Source organism: Sorex fumeus, unplaced genomic scaffold, assembly GCF_029834395.1.
Source record: "Sorex fumeus unplaced genomic scaffold, SorFum_2.1 ptg000037l, whole genome shotgun sequence".
Taxonomy (NCBI): domain Eukaryota; kingdom Metazoa; phylum Chordata; class Mammalia; order Eulipotyphla; family Soricidae; genus Sorex; species Sorex fumeus.
Genome location: NW_026606094.1, coordinates 36708175 through 36725226, shown reverse-complemented (window position 1 = coordinate 36725226; position 17052 = coordinate 36708175).

Below are 17052 nucleotides of genomic sequence, written 5' to 3'. Positions count from 1 at the left end.
GAGGAGCTTATCCCATATGTTAGTAAACTTTCTCTCTTTGTGGATTACTTGGAGGAAAAGAAAAGAAAAAGAAAAACACCACCACAAAATGATCACTTTATAATATCCCACTTCAATTAAATAATTAGGAGAAAAAGTATTTAAGAGTAATAATGGGTCCTTAGATGCATCAATTTCAAAAATTTACCTTAAAAAATTCCCAAAGAAATCAAAACCTATACAGAACTAGGACAAAGCTACAGATAATTATGCTCTATAATTAAAATATAGAAATACCCTGATGTCCAACAATGCAGAAATAATCACTTTGAAACCATGATATGATTTATCCTATGTAAAAAGTTTATGTTAGCATGTGTTTATATTAATTAGTAAATTTGTATAAAGATACCTTAACATGCATTTATAATAATTAGTACATTTATCTAAGGATACTCTACCAATATCTTAAAATTATTTACTGCTGAGTATATATGTCCTTTCTCTTCTTATTTGTAGCTATCAAAAACATCCAAAAATATAAATTATACCTCATATGATTTAAAAATCATAAAATTCAAACTCCATACAAAGAAAATATTTAATATTTTATGTTTAAAAATAAGATAAATTTGGGAAATCATAAAAGGAGAGACTTTATATCTCGGCTTGAGCGGGCCCAGTAACGTCTCCATTGGAGACTTTGTTGTTACTATGTCTGGTATATCGAATACGTCACGGGGAGCTTGCCAGGCTCTGTCGTGTGGGCAAGATACTCTCGGTAGCTTGCCGGGCTCTCCGAGAGGGGCGGAGGAATCGAACTCGGGTTGGCCATGTTGGCCGCTTGTAAGGCGAACGCCCTACCGCTGTGCTATTGCTCCAGCCCTAAAAAATTCTCTTTTCAAAATATTATGTAGTCCATTAGCTTGAGCTCTAGGTGTGAACAAATAATTTAGAATATCAGTATTTCACATTAGCTGTTGTTATAAAATCTAATCTGTTAAAAATTCTGTATTCTGGCCGGAGTGATAGTAGAGTGGGTAGGGCATTTGCCTTGTACACGGCTGATCCGGGTTCAATCCCTGGCATCTCGTATGGTCCCCGTAGCATCAACAGGAGTAATTCCTGAGTGCAGAGCCAGGAGTAACCCCTGTGCATAGCTGGATGTAACCCAAAAAGAAAAATAATAATAATAATAATAATAATAAAGAAATTCTGCATTCTTATTCCTGGCATAAAAATTTTGATGACTAGAAAATGTAATATCATTTATTTAGCACAATTTTAAACATAATGAAGTATAATGACGATATATATTTCTACATTTATTTATTTAGGGTTTTTTGTGAGGGAGGAACACTTCTGGCAGTACTCAGGAATACTTCCAGATCAATACTTGGACTCATTCTTGAAGTGTTCAGGGAAATATTAATAAGATACTGGAGAACAAATGAGGGACTTCCACAGGCAAATCAGATCCTCTACTCTTTGAGTTATCTTCCCAACTCCTGATTTAAAATCTGTAGCACTGTCCTCCTGTTGTTCATCGATTTTCTTGAGAGGGCACAGTAACGTCTCCATTGTGAGATTTGAAATTATTTTTGGCATATTGAATATATCACGGGTAGCTTGCCAGGCTTTGCCGTATGGGCAGCATATTCTTGGTAGCTTGCCGGGCTGTCCAAGAGAGGCAGAGAAATCGAATCTAGGTAGGCCACATGCAAGGTAAATGCCCTACCCGTTATGCTATTGCTCTGGCCCTCATTTAAAATATTAATGATAGTTACTTATTAGAAGGGTGATTTAGAGCTATAGTAAAATAGTTTTTTAATTATCTCTCAAGGACAAAATCTTAAAAACTAATAGATATATTATATACCATTTAATTCCTGTTATTTGGTTTATATGTTTGTGCTACAGATATTTCTAGAGATATTTCGGCAATACACAATTCACTCTTAGTTTTCTAAATTAGCAAAAATAGTACAGATATTATTAACAATCTTATTTTGTTCTCAGTTGGGCAATCAGTAAGAGTTGAGATTTAATGAATGATTTTTCTCTAGTTTTATATTAGCACTGTAGCAATGTTCTCCCATTGTTCATGATTTGCTTGAGCAGGCACCAGTAACGTCTCCATTGTGAGACTTGTTGTTACTGTTTTTTTGGCATATTGAATATGCCACGAAAAGTTTTCCAGGATCTGCCATGTAGGTGGGATACTCTCGGTAGCTTACCTGGCTCTCCTAGAGGGACAGAGGAATCAAATCCGGGTCGACCGCTTGCAATATGAATGCCCTACCCTCTGTGCTATCACTCCAGCCTAGGCTGGAGTCTTATATTATGTTCTTTTAATCCTTCTTTGTGATTTATTTCTTTTTTCCTTCTGTATTTTAAGGATGTTGGTCCATAGCTGACAGTGCTCAGGGCTTACTCCTGGCTCTGTGTTTCTATGCACAGGAATTACTATTCTCAGCAGTACACTAGAGACCTTTAGGTGGTGTCAGAGATTGAATTCATATTAGCACCATGCAAGGCAAGTGTCCTAGTCACTGACCTCCTATAGTATCTCTCCAGCCCTGCTTTTGGTGATTTTTTAAAAAATAAAGTTTCTCGAAAGAAAGATGGCGGCCACACGGGAGCCTTGTGGAAAGCGGGTTTGAGCCGGGCTCGGGGGAGCGGCGGGGACCTCATGGGAAGGGGGGCTTTGTGGGCCGTCCCCCACGCCCCACCGAGGTCGCCAGCTGCCCCCCACGAGCGGCTCTCCGGCACGGCCACGGCCCCGGAGGCACAAGGACTTAGCACAGAGAACCAGCCGCTTGGAGCAGAAAAGCAAATGGACTTGTGTTGATCCGCGCCACCAAGCCTGCCCGGAGGGGGAAGGGCGTTGACCAGCCCGCCCGCTCCTCTCTGGAAAGAAAGATGGCGGCCGCACGGGAGCCTTGTGGAAAGCGGGTTTGAGCCGGGCTCGGGGGAGCGGCGGGGACCTCATGGGAAGGGGGGCTTTGTGGGCCGTCCCCCACGCCCCACCGAGGTCGCCAGCTGCCCCCCACGAGCGGCTCTCCGGCACGGCCACGACTCCAGGGCACAGAAATCAATCTCTTAACTAGCTAACTTTTAATAGAAATTGTTCCAGGGTCAATAAGTAAAATAGCAGAAATTCAAAACCGCGCGGCCGCTATCGCAGCCGCGCGACATCATTTTATTCTTAAACCAAGTTGTAGAAAGCAAATCATTTCACAACGCTGTTTCAGCGTATGTGATGGGGGGTGGCTGGGTCGTAAACTCTAAACAATAATTGTGCATCTTCTATCGAAATAATCTATCTAGTCAAAGTAGATAGAGTATTAACTAGAACTCATCTGCCTCACAAGAATTGGGAGGGGTGGGAGGTGGGGGTCTATTGGGATTCGGGGTTAAAAATGAGTATTGGTAAAGGGAAATGTGTTCGGTATCTACATGACTGAGACCTAAACCCGAAAGCTCTGTAACTTTTCCCACAGTGATTCAATAAATAAATAAATTATAAAAAAAAAAAAAGTTTCTCCCACTGCATTAATTCTTTTGGATTATGAGATCAATTTCCCCAACTCCACCCCCCCCACACACACACACACACTTCTCTTTCTCCGTATTTCTCGCTTTCATGAATACGTCCTTGAAATTTTCTTGTAGGGTGTAGGATAACACCGTTTTGTCCTTCCTCAGGTAGCTTAGGTTTATCGGGTCACACCCATCTAAGGACACTGAACTTATATTGTAAACAATATCCTTTCTGTATGGACACAGGAAGACTATTAATATTATGCTTTGTAACTTGGGAGTTGATTAACTCCGAATAATATTTACTCCTGGGCATCTGCTTTCTTGACTCAGTTGCCCTTGGTCCCTCGCACCCCAAAAGTAGGGTCCCGACGAGGGACTGAATGGACCCAGGGCAAGCTGTGATATACCCTGACATCGAAATGAGCCAGGCCAAAGTGCCACGATACTCAACTATAAGTTGAGGGCATGATCATGGACAAATGCTCTCATGATCGAAAGTAAGTAACGAGGAGATTAGGACCCTGTTGGTGCTAGGAAGACTAACCTGGCCTGAGGACTGCAGAATGTATAATGAGATGTTTATATCTCTTACTGTGCTCACATAGAATGACATTGCTAGAAATATTAGAAGTAGATTTACTACGACTATTTAAGTAGATTACTAGCTGAGGAAAGGATATACCCTTGCTAGGATTCCACCCTTGAGCGGATCTCCTAGCAATCTGGAGTAATCCCTTTAGATGAGATTTTTATCCTTGAGTTAATCTCCTGGAGGAGTGGTTTTACCTCTCATTGTTGATTTGTCAATATTCAACCGACCTTTGTGTCACTGCCTTACATGATTGCTATATAAACTGAGACTGTAAGCTCGAGGGGGATCCAGAGTTAGGGTGAGAGGGGCTCAAGCTTGAGAGAGAGAACAGCCGTCCTGATCCAGGCCACACACAGCAGTTCAAGAGCACCGAACGCAGGCGGTGAGACAGAGCCATCCAGAGAGCCCGTGAACACACAACCTTCAGCGTGCATAGATTTTACAGTAGGGTACCTTGAATCTACCACAGAACTATATGACAGGAAACTATAAATTCTATTTGTAAAGTGCTATCCTCCTCCAAAATAGCATGTTATAGTATAGTGAGATTATATTGCTATATTATTTGTGATAACATGGTTTAATCTTTATATGAATTGCAACTCACTCTCCCATCTGCAGGTGTACAAGAGCCCTTTAAAATTTCATATTGTATTATCACTAGTATTTCACTTATGCAGATAAATAGACAAATCTTGGTAATTCAATTGTTATTTGTGATGATATCAACCTCCCTCTGAAGCAATATAGCATCTGCACAGAGAAGATGAATCAGGCCAGTACAATTCTGCTGTTTCTGTAATATTAAAAATAGGCAGATAATTTGATAGTCATTTGTCTTTCAATTTAGATAAGAAAAATCTTATGCTGTTCATGTATTAATTGAATGGCTATATTTTTTATTTATCTGTAGCTGAAACAGTATTTTAAAAAAATTTTTGTGCTTAATAACATTGAATCAGTAGGAGAATTACTCAAACTTAACTGTTGTCTGCAGTAGAATGAGAGGCCTATCAAATAAATTGTGAATTAGATGCAGAGCTCCTGTTCTAACAATAAATAGTGAATTTTACCTCATTTAGTTCCCACAGGGCCCATGCGATAGCATAGAAGGTAGGGCATTTGCCTTGCATGTGGCCGACCTGGGTTCGATTCCTCTGCACCTCTCAGAGAGCCTGGCAAGCTACGAGAGTATTCTGCCCACATGGCAAAGCCTGGAAAGCTACCCATGACGTATTCTATATGCCAAAAACAGTAACAACAAGTCTCAAAATAGAGACATTACTGGTGACTGCTCGAGAAAAATCTGTGAACACCAGGAGGTGAGTGCTACAGTGCTAGTTCATATTATATTGAATCAACCAAAACAAGTAGAGCTGTTAAGCTATGACTCAAAGTCTGAATATGAACTCAAACTTTGCTGTATCACTAGGAAGTTGCTTTTGGAATGAGTCTTTATTAGGCAAATTCAAAACTCAAGAATATTTGAGTACTGGCATTGTCTTGTAAAAAGGTAGTTTTTTATTTGTCTGTAAAATTAGGCTTTTTTTTTTTCATTAAAAATGTATTTCTCCAGAGTCTTGTGCTTAGAAAAGGATATAGGGTAGTTCATTTTAACGTAAGGCAATTAGAATTGGAGTGTGCTCTTTATGGATTAAAACATTTTAGAAGTATACACTAAATTCCTCTTTCTTTTCTCACCTGGCATCTAGATGTATTCAACTCTAGACTTTGGGAGACAAAGAAGTTACCAGATGGATGACCAATTTCCTAAATATCCACACAAAATAAAGTTTACAATCAATATGCAACAGCTTATTAAAATATAGGAATTTGAGGACTATTTAAAAATTCACCAGTAATCTATTGTATATGGTTTCTGCAATCCTCAAATTTAAAGGAAAGGAAGAGAGTACAGAGAATAGAAGAGAAAGAATGAACATAGGTGTGATTGTTTTGTTGTTGTTAATATGTGAACAAAACGATATACAAAAATACAGCTGAAACTGAACTCCTAACTAAAATATGTCTATTTTGATTCTATGTATTTCATGTTACTGCTGGCAAATTTTTGTGTTCTCTCTTTTCTTGTGTGTGAAATAAGAAATAGACTTGATGAAGAGATAGAGTACAAAAGGTAAAGCAATTGATGCAGCCAATCCCAGTTTGATCCTCTGGCACTGTATATGGTGCTTCAAGTACTGCCAGGAATAATTCCTGAGTATACAACCATAAGTAGCTACTGAGCACATCTGGGTGTTATCCAAACACACCCACTCACTCCCTCACCAATAGAAAGAAATTTACTGGGTGAACAAATTCATTTAAACTATGATATTCCCATACCTTATTTCTAATAGATGAAGTGATAAACTCTATGTTTTAAGGTACTCTAACACGTTGTGGAGGATTGCATTATAGAGTACAGTCTTGGAAGTCTTTGACCAGGATTTCAGTGTTTGCTCTGTTTCTAGATGACAGGCACAATCTCTAGATGCCTAGTTTGAAGTTATTTAAAATAACTTTGGACTTTAATTTTTTCGCCTGAAAACTGAAAAGCAGGGTAAATTTATCAATGATTTTCCTCCATATTCAACAATGTTACAAGCAGTCCAGTTTTTGTGACTTTTTTTCTTAAATGAAAGGAACATCACATATGCTTCAGTGAAAGGACCTCATTTTCCTTATAAAGTCCTCTCAAAAAGTTAGGTAAAAACCTATTGACCCATAAAAATTTATAAGAGACTGTGACATTTTCACCAGCCCTTTCTTCACTTATCCTTGGCGTTAAGGAAACTTGTCTTGAACAGCAAGGCAGAGGCAGCAGAACTGCAAATTTATGGTTAGTCCCTAGGCCAGGGTCACATTCCTCACTGATGATGTACAACCAAGGCAGAGCTCTGCAGGAGGCAGTGATGCAGGGCAATGTCTTCCATTCTGTTCATGGAGGCACAGAGGGCTGCTCACCAGGATGAACCCAAGGTGAAAAGATGAAGATTTCTTAAATTCACAGGTGAAGATTTCTCAAATTCACCTTTGAAAGATTAATATGCTTCGTGAACATTTAAACAACAACCCAAGAATCAGTTAAGTTCATTCAACAGTGTTCTGTTAAAAAAAAAAAGAAATTGAAGTTAAATTTAACCATTATTTATTAGTACGTGTACAAATACACACAAAACATTGGAATGGTGAGTTTCTACTTACCATCAAACACACATCTTTGGTAATTTTTTCCATCTTAATTTAAATACAAAATTCCAATTTTATCTCCACTACTTAGAAAAGAGCTTTGTTTAAATAAAATGTCAACTCACTGTCAAAAGTATAAACATAGGGCATGTTAACTTTTGGGGGTAGGGTGAATGGTAGAAAATATATCTGAGATTAAGACATTCATATTTTGCTTTTTTGGTTTTTCAGTCTTAAGGGTGTGCATGCTACACTTGAAAATAAATGCTAGGGTAATTGCAAGTATAATGTATGCATCTTAAGAACAGACAACACAATTTGCTTGGGAATTTCCAAACCCTACTTTTGTCTTTAGCAGTTTTATTATCTGCAGTGATTATTGTATTTCGTTGTGTATTTTGCCTTCAAGAATTAATTTTACCTTTCATTTGACAAATTTTAGTGTCATGAATGAAAGTCCATATTTATAGACTGAGGCTAGTATCACTGTATCACTGTCATCTCAATTTACTTGAGTGGGCGCTAATAATGTCTCTATTCCTCCCAGCCCTGAGATTTTAGCAGCCTCTCCTTACTCATCTTTTCCAACAATTGGAGGCTCTTTCAGGGTCAGGGAAATGAGACCTATTACAGTTACTGGTTTTGGTATATCAATTATATATATATATACATATATATCTATCTATATATATAATATAGTGTAGCCTAATGGCATTTGTTCACTCTAGAAACACTAAGAGGCTACACTACCATTGGGCTATACTAGCATGTGACAGGGACAAATGGAGACATTACTGGAGCCCGCTTGAGCAAATCGATGATTAGCGGGAAGTCAAGTGATAAAGAAGTGTGATTTTATACAAAATATATATATATGTATATATATATATCTCTATGATTTGTTGCCTACTGTCTGAACTCCATCAAACATGGTGTGGTAATTATGGAAAATGCGTAGGAAGTATCTTATGATGTATCTCGTGCGCACACATGTTCCAGAAATCTGCCTGGAGCATGGCGGCGGTTAGGTAGTAGAGGTCGGCTGCTGGGGCTGGGTCACTTTGGATGGGGAGGGATCTTGTCTGTCCCCCTCTGGAGTGCCCCGAGTGAAAACAGCCTGGCACGGAGTCCCGAGGCTAATATAAAAAGAGAATTTGATATTTTTACTTGCTCTCACTTCTTCCTATTCATGGTATTCATGACATTGATTACTACATTTATTTTGATAAATATCCTTCTCACTTGCTCTAAGTGGACCCAGAATATTATTTGTGTTTTACATAGATTTGTCTTTGTGTATTTGAGTACACTTTATGTGAATAAAACATAACTTGAGCAATTAAGCAACTAATATGCTCATATAAATGTTTAGATATATTAAAAATAGCAAACTATAATTAGTGATCCCCATATGAGAACGTATTGAGAAGTATCTTGAAACTCATGACATAATCTTCATGATCTCCAAACTATTAAAATCCTCCCTAGAATATGAATTATGTCATGTAATTAATTCAGTCTCAAGAATTGGTCTTCTAGGCTGCAAAGTGAGAATATGTTGGACTGTTACCCTTCAAAATAATGTAGATTCTACTCAAAGAACTAGAGCACTGACAAAATTTCTCTTTTGCCACCTTTCATATTTGTTTCTATTTTAACTTTAGCCTTTATTGAACTGCCTTTAATTCATTATATTCCTCTAATACTAAAGTGGGAATTAACTGTGCTATAAAATTGCCTGATTGAACAATCGAAAGTTTAGACATGCCCTCATCTCATCATTCCTTCTGTGAAGGGTCAACGAGAACCATGCTACTGTTGTCTGTTTTGCAGCTGGAAGCAGTATATTGGAGGACAGGTCTGCTGGAAAAGATCTGAGGTCAAGGCCCTCTGGACAATTCTCTCACTTTTCTACCTGACCCTGACCCTTATAAAACAAAAAATAGTGCAGTTTGCTGTTCTGACTTCTTCATTACTCTAACCCAGTTTGTGGCTGAGTTCTTTGTCCTAGAGTTTGTACAACATGAGTCTCTATAATCTGATCCTAGCCCCTATGACCTGAACCACTGATTGTGCCAGGGGTTTAAGTGATCAGCCTAGTTGGATCCAGGCAGCAGAGAGCAGCCCTCATTTTCTGTCAGCACCATCTCAACAGTTGTCTTTTTCAAAGAGCACTATCTCTTTATGAGGCAACAGTAAATATTTAATTTATACTCACAGTCCTTTTAAGATATTAGAAGTCTATATATATATGTATATCAATTATCTTTATTTACTTGTTCAATAGATGATTCACACAAAGCAAGTTACTCTGTTTTCCTGTTTTATGGAAGCTAAACCCTAGAAAAACTAAATGAGGCGCCAACAATAAGCAGTGTACAGAATTGAGGGGCAGTTTTAAATTTTTTAAATCAGAAAATGTTATTCTGTTTCTTCCAATAGTCATATGACTGACATCAGCCATTCTTGAAGAGTGAATCAAAATGAGGAAACAGAGTGCCAATAAACATTTTTTATTTCTTTTTTGAAAAGCAAGGTGTGGCCAGAAAGAACATGGTAAATCAAACATAGATTTATGAATATAACTTAGCCTGGAGAAAAAAAAGAACCTTGAATCTCTGCCACCCATATGTACTTTTATTGAAATGTTTCTAGGCTGACTTGTTGATACAGCCCAAGAAACCAAAGTGTCGCTAAAAGAATGAATTGTTTAGGTGCATAGCTATAACACATGGTGTCCAGATCTGACTCATAACATAGAGAATGTATTAGCAGTTGTAAATATGAAAAAAAAACACCGGAAAGAATAGAGAGTTGTAAAATATTTCTAAGTACTGACATTTTATTGTTAAAGTTATAAGCAAATAAGTATATTGGGGGAACTAGCAATTTTTTCACGATAAATCAAAAACCATATTGAAGTTTTGTTGATTTGAAATTTCCTATTGAGTAAATCAGAATACTATGGATGAAATAATCCTCTAAGACAAACGTGGGAGAATATATTCTTTTTATTCTTTATATATTCTTTATAATCTATGTAGCCATAGATTAAGTTAATTCAATGTACCCTGCAGCATTTGACTTCATTCCACAAATTTTCTTGGAGGTAGTTATACCATACTGCTTGATATTTTTTCTGTTAATAGAAAATTATAAAAATCTTTCAATATTTCTAAGCCTTCAGTGACAGTTATGATTTTTTATCAATTACTTCAAATAACTTTTTTTTTTTTGCTTTTCGGGTCACACTCGGCAATGCAAAGGGGTTACTTACTCCTGGCTCTGCACTCAGGAATTACTCCTGGCGATGCTCAGGGGACCATGTGAGATGCTGGGAGTAGAACCCAGGTCGGCTGCATGCAAGGCAAATGCCCTACCTGCTGTGCTATGACTCCAGCCCCAAATAACTTCTACGGTTTAGAATAGTTTTCATGTGATTCTCTGTGTTTATGTTGGTAGATGTGTTGCGACTGAAATTCTATTAGTAATTTAATTTAGAAATAGAGATTTTAATTGAATTGCTATTATTTGATATCGTATATCACAAATTAACTTGAATTCACATGTAGTTATTATGTGATAGAGAATTTAATTACACAAATTATAATGTATTGATGAGAAAACCAAAATGTTCTCAATTCTATCTTAATAAATTAATAACATGCCTATATGATAAATCATTCAAAGGGAAACATCAATAAAATATGATCACTGTCTAACACTGAGTTCTAATTCACTGCACTGTCAAGGAAGCGAACACTGCCGGTTCTACTGTTTACTAGTAGGAACCTCTTCATGACCAGCCCCTGACCCTCCAGGACTTTTGGATTTCTTTATTTTTCTACCTAGTTATAGACAAGAAATACATTCTTTTACTCTGATGATATGCACTGTAGGGGTATTCACACTCTTTCTCCTAGTGTTCTCTACTGTATAGCAAAGAATAGAGAGAGGATGCGGCTTTCTGAGACTGCTAAGCTATAAACTCCTTGCTTGCTGCCATTTAAGAAGTGAAATTATGCCTTTTTTTCTATTTGAATTCTAAAACAACCATGGCTAAGAAGCAAAGAGGAGAATTGTATGTACAAATATGTACACAGAAAATGACAGAATATGCATGTTACATTTCTCAACTTAAGTTTTTGAAATTATTTGGGGAGCTAATTAAAACATGACCTATTGAACAAAATACACCTTTGTTGGTATCTTAGAATTATCACTTTTACAAACTTCCTTTGGTAACAAAAATTCAGAATCTCATATTTTAAGATAATAAATAAAATTCCAAAATATTACTGTTCAGATTAAGGAAACAACCCAAATTATACTGAATCAAAAAAAGCATTATTTTACTACCAAAGTGTTAATTTTCATCTAAAATTAATTATCTCCTATCATATCTCCTTGAGTATATTTTTACTGAAATAAATACAAAAATAAAATATAAAAGGAAAGTCTGACAATCTTCTTCAAATATATATTATTTGAAGTATTCATAGTAAAGAACAATTGATGATGTATCATCAAATTTGCTAAGAAATCATATTTAAAAACCCAAAATGTTCAACAGTATTTAACTATGGGATCACATCAAAAATGTTAGTGACATTTCAAAAATTAAATGTAAAAATTATATTGAAAGATATTTACACAGTATATGTAACTGTGGTAATTATTTTATTCATATCCCCCATTTCATGAACCTAGTGTATTATTATATAAAACTCATGTAGTAGCACAGGGCACTATAGCACTGCCCTCCCGTTATTCATCGATTTGCTCAAGCAGGCACCAGCAACATCTCACAACAAATTGTGAGACTTGTTGCTACTGTTTTTGGCATATCGAATATGTCACGGGTAGCTTGCCAGGCTTTGCCATGTGGGGGAGATACTCTCAGCAGCTTGCCGGGCTCTCCAAGAGGGGCGAGGAATCAAACTTGGATTGGCTGTGTGCAAGGCAAACACCTACCCGTTGTGCTGCTGCTCCAGCCCGTAGCACAGCAATGTCTGAAAAATAAGCCCTGCTTTGGGACATTTTCAGATGTATTTTTCAAAAAAAAAAAACATGAAATACAAAATTAGAGAGGGAGGAATCCAAAGTCTAGGGACCAGCTATGTCCTCTTATCAAGATGAAGGCTGTATTCTTGTACTTTATTTGTGTATTTATTGTCTTGGGGGCTATATTCAGTGATTGTCAGAGTTACTCCTGGCTGTGTGTACAGGGGACCATATTTGGTGCAGAGTATCAAACAGGTTCATCCTTGCACTTTTAATACAGGAAAATTCTATCATAACAGAAAAATTTAATTTCCTTTTATTAAAAAATCAATTTCCTTTTATCAAAAATGAATAATTTGGGACTTGTCCATAGGTGGCACTATTTAGAAAGTCTCACAGATGCCCACAAAGATTTTGGTTTTTTGTAGAAAAATATATACATGACATAAATAGTTAGCTAACTTATCATTTTTATTGACATAGACTAATATGAATGCAGCATTTTATCTCTTAAAGTGCTAAGATCACAGAGTAATAATAGTTGTTAATGCTGATAATAATAATCTAATTACTGCCCTGTAGAAATTGGACTCAGATTCGTCAAAGACTATTATTATCTAAATGTATAAATAAGGAAAGTAATTGCTTGGCAAAACCATAAAGTCTTCATAAGGGATAACAATTTTTTAATCTTGTTTTGATTAATAGTTTGTTTTAATATGATGATATTTCAGCTTGTGATAATATTTAGCTTCACACTCAATTTGTGTGCAGTACCCACCATTCTACCACCAATGTTCTAATGTTATCACACCAGAAGGACAATGGACAGCAGTTTTACCTGCTGTTGAGAAACAAGTAAGTGGGTGTTTGTTTTAGGTACTTCCTGGCAAAGGGTAAAAAAAAAGTATCAAGTATTATGATTTTGAATGACATTCATATAACATAACTAAGTCATATAATTATGTTACATGATATAATATTTGTATTCCTCTGCTTTTAAATTTTACAAAGAGCAAGAACTTCCCTCAGCCTTAAGATTCCAGATACCCAGATTCAGAATGCTCTCATCCATCTAGTCCTCTTTTATATATTTTCTATCTAGTCCTCTATTATATATTTTTTTCATGATGTTGATTTTTTTCCCACTTAATTTGTCTTTCTTATCCTTTAAAATAAAATAAAATAAAATCCGATAAAATCTCAAGGTCGAACTAGGCTGCCACAACGAAGGAAGACAAAAATGATCCTCTGTACTTTCAATGCACGTATGCTAGCATCAGATGCATCCATCGAGGACCTAATGATACAAGCGCGAAAGATCAAGTACCACATTATTGGTCTGACCGAGACAAGAAGGCACGAATCTCACCATGCCGTTTTCGACACAGGAGAAGAATTGTTCCTTGGAACTTGCGGTAAAAGAGGTGTCAGAGGCGTCCATGCCTAACAACCCGAATCGGATGTTTACATTTGAATAGATGTGGCTCACTGCCAGCAGTTTCTATCTTTGTTGTCTATGCACCAACATCTCATTATGATGAAAGAGAAATTGAGAAGTTCTACATGGAGCTGGAGAAGTTCTATAAAGAAGACCACACCTTCTATAAGATCATTGTGGGTGATTTTAATGCCAAGATAGGACTGAGAAGATCAGCTGAAGAACTCCAAATTGGGACCCATGAACTAGAATGGAACGAACAGGGTGAGAGACTATCTGAGTACATCATGTCGACCAAGACCATCCATGGTAACTCACAGTTCCAGAAGGCAGAATCTAAACATTGGACATGGGAGTCTCCCGGTGGACAATTCCACAATGAAATAGACCACATAATATTCAATCGATGGTTTTGCCTGACCGATGTTGCTGTTGTCCCAAAATTCCAAATGGGATCGAACCACCATCTCCTTCATGCAAAATTCTACTTCACAGAGCAGGGAGAAAGGACTGCAAAGTTTAAAAAGAGAACTCCCAGAACGACCACCAACTGGGAGCTCTTTGGCACTATTGCTGCAACATGGGAAGATGCCATTGTTGACAACATTGATGAGGAATACGATCGACTGGTTCAGCACCTCCATGATTGTGCGAGGAAAGCCAAGAGAGAGATAGCCACAAAAAAAGCCTGCCTTCGAAAACTCTTGAGCTTATTCACCAACGTGGTTTGGTGCATGCCTCAGGCAAACGCAAGCTAACGCAGTTCAGAGATGCGATCAAGGAAGATCTCAAAGAGAGAAGAGCAGAAGTGCTGGTAGATGCAGCAGAAGCCGGGAAAAGTATTCGTTACGCCCGACTGTCCTTCGCCAACTACAAGACCAAGATGACTGACCTCCGACGTCCTGATGTATCTATCACATCCTCCAGAACGGCAATGGAGAAGATTATCCATGACTTCTACTCAAATTTCTTCTATAGCCATGTGCACTTGCTGACATACCAAATTCCACAGGATGGATATGTCATTCCCAATGTTCTCCCTTCCGAAATCTGACACGCCATTTAGTCAGTAAAGAAACAAAGAGCACCCGGCGCAAACAAGTTCAGACCTGAACACCTGAAGAACCTGCCGCCAGTACTCATCAATACACTGGCTCAGCTCTTCACATGCTACCTGTCTGAATGCAAGGTTCAGTGCCAATGGAAACCCAGCAGGACTGTACTACTGTTCAAGAAGGGAGACATCCATGATATTGGCAGCTATCGCCTGATCTGCCTATTGTCTGTCATCTACAAGTTGTTCACTCGAGTCATCCTAAGTAGGATTGGCAGAACACTAGATGAAGGACAACCATGCGAGCAAGCTGGGTTCTGCAAAGGATTCAGCACCATCGACCATATCCACACGATAACCAAGCTCATTGAGATCTCTCGGGAGTTCAAGATGCCGCTCTGTCTAACGTTCATTGATTTAAAGGCCTTTGATTCTGTTGGGACAGAAGCGGTCATTGAAGCCTTAGCCAATCAGGGCATTCAAGCCCAATACATCAAGATCCTCCATGAGCTGTACTGCGGATTCACTACCAGGATCTCACCATTCTACAAAGAAGTAATCATTGATGTCAAGAGAGTGGCTCAGCAAGGTGATACCATTTCACCGAAACTCTTCAGTGCCACCCTTGAGAACATCATGCGACGACTGGAATGGGAAGGAATGGAAGTGAAGATAGATGGTCGGCTACTACACCACCTCCACTTTGCTGATGACATTGTTTTAATAACACCAAACATCAGCCAAGCGGCACAAATGCTGGCCAACTTTGACCGTGAGTTTGGAAAGGTCAGACTACAGCTGAATCTTACGAAGACAATGTTTATGAGAAACAGCCTCGTTCCTGATGCCCCATTCGCTCTCAATGGAACGACCATCTCCGAATGCAAGAGCTATGTGTGCCTAGGTCAAGAAGTCAACATGACAAATGACCTGGCACCCGAGCTGCGCAGGAGGAAGAGAGCGGTTTGGAACGCCTTCAAGAACGTCGAAGAAATAGCTAAGAGGACGAAGAACCTCTGGCTCCGGGCACATCTCTTTGATTCCACTGTTCTTCCTGCATTAACATATGCCTCAGAGACCTGGGCCCTACGTAAACAGGATGAGAACGCTATTCAGGTTTCCCAAAGAAAAATAGAGAGAGCTATGCTTGGAATATCACGTTTCACTCAAATGAGAGAAAGAATCAAGAGTTCCGACATCCGTCGATGATCAAGAATCAGGGACGCTGTCTCATTTGCCAAGATGTCAAAAATCAGATGGGCTGGTCACGTAATGAGATTTAAAGATGACCGCTGGACTAGACCTGTTACCAGCTGCATTCCACGGGATGTCAAAAGACCGCATGGCCGCCCACCTACCAGATGGTCAGACTTCTTCATCAAGATCCTGAACGATCGATTTGAGGCTCTTCATGTTCCTAGAGCGAACAGACGCCATTGGGCTACACTAGCACGTGACAGGGACAAATGGAGACGTTACTGGTACCCACTCGAGCAAACTGACGATTAACGGGAAGTTAAGTGATCAAGTGATTAAGTGATCCTTTAAAATGTGTCTCAGAATACATAATTGCATTTGGTTACTTATCTGTTGTTCCAGCATTATTTTCACTAGACTATTAAATGTATGAGAGCAAAAACATATCTCTTATCTTTTACCTTTCAAGGTTATTTAAATTCCTCCTTTACTATCAATAATTTAGAAAAGTCCCTTTTACTTTTGTAACTAATTATAGTGAATACCTATGAGTATAAGAGTAAATAGAGAGGTACTAGACACAAACTAACTTTTTTTGAATAAATATCTGAATGTATTACTGTACTTGTTTGGTCTAAATATTGAAGGTCTCTAAGTAGACATCACTATATGTAGCTGATAAGTGACAGATAATCAGAGGAGAAATGAAAAATTACATGTCAGATTAAATGAATTGGCCCTGCATTCATGAGACTTCATATTACTAGTACTGTGATGGTTGGAAGTAAAATCTTGATACTTCTTGATGCCTTCACATGCTAACTTCAAAAGGCCCTCCCATTGATTGTCGATTTGCTCAAGCGGGCCCAGTAACGTCTCCATTGGAGACTTTGTTGTTACTGTGTCTGGCATATCGAATACTCTCGGTAGCTTGCTGGGCTCTCCGAGAGGGGCGGAGGAATCGAACTCAGGTCGGCCATGTTGGCCGCTTGTAAGGCAAACGCCCTACCCGCTGTGCTATCGACAGGAATAGCAATAAGGGGGTCT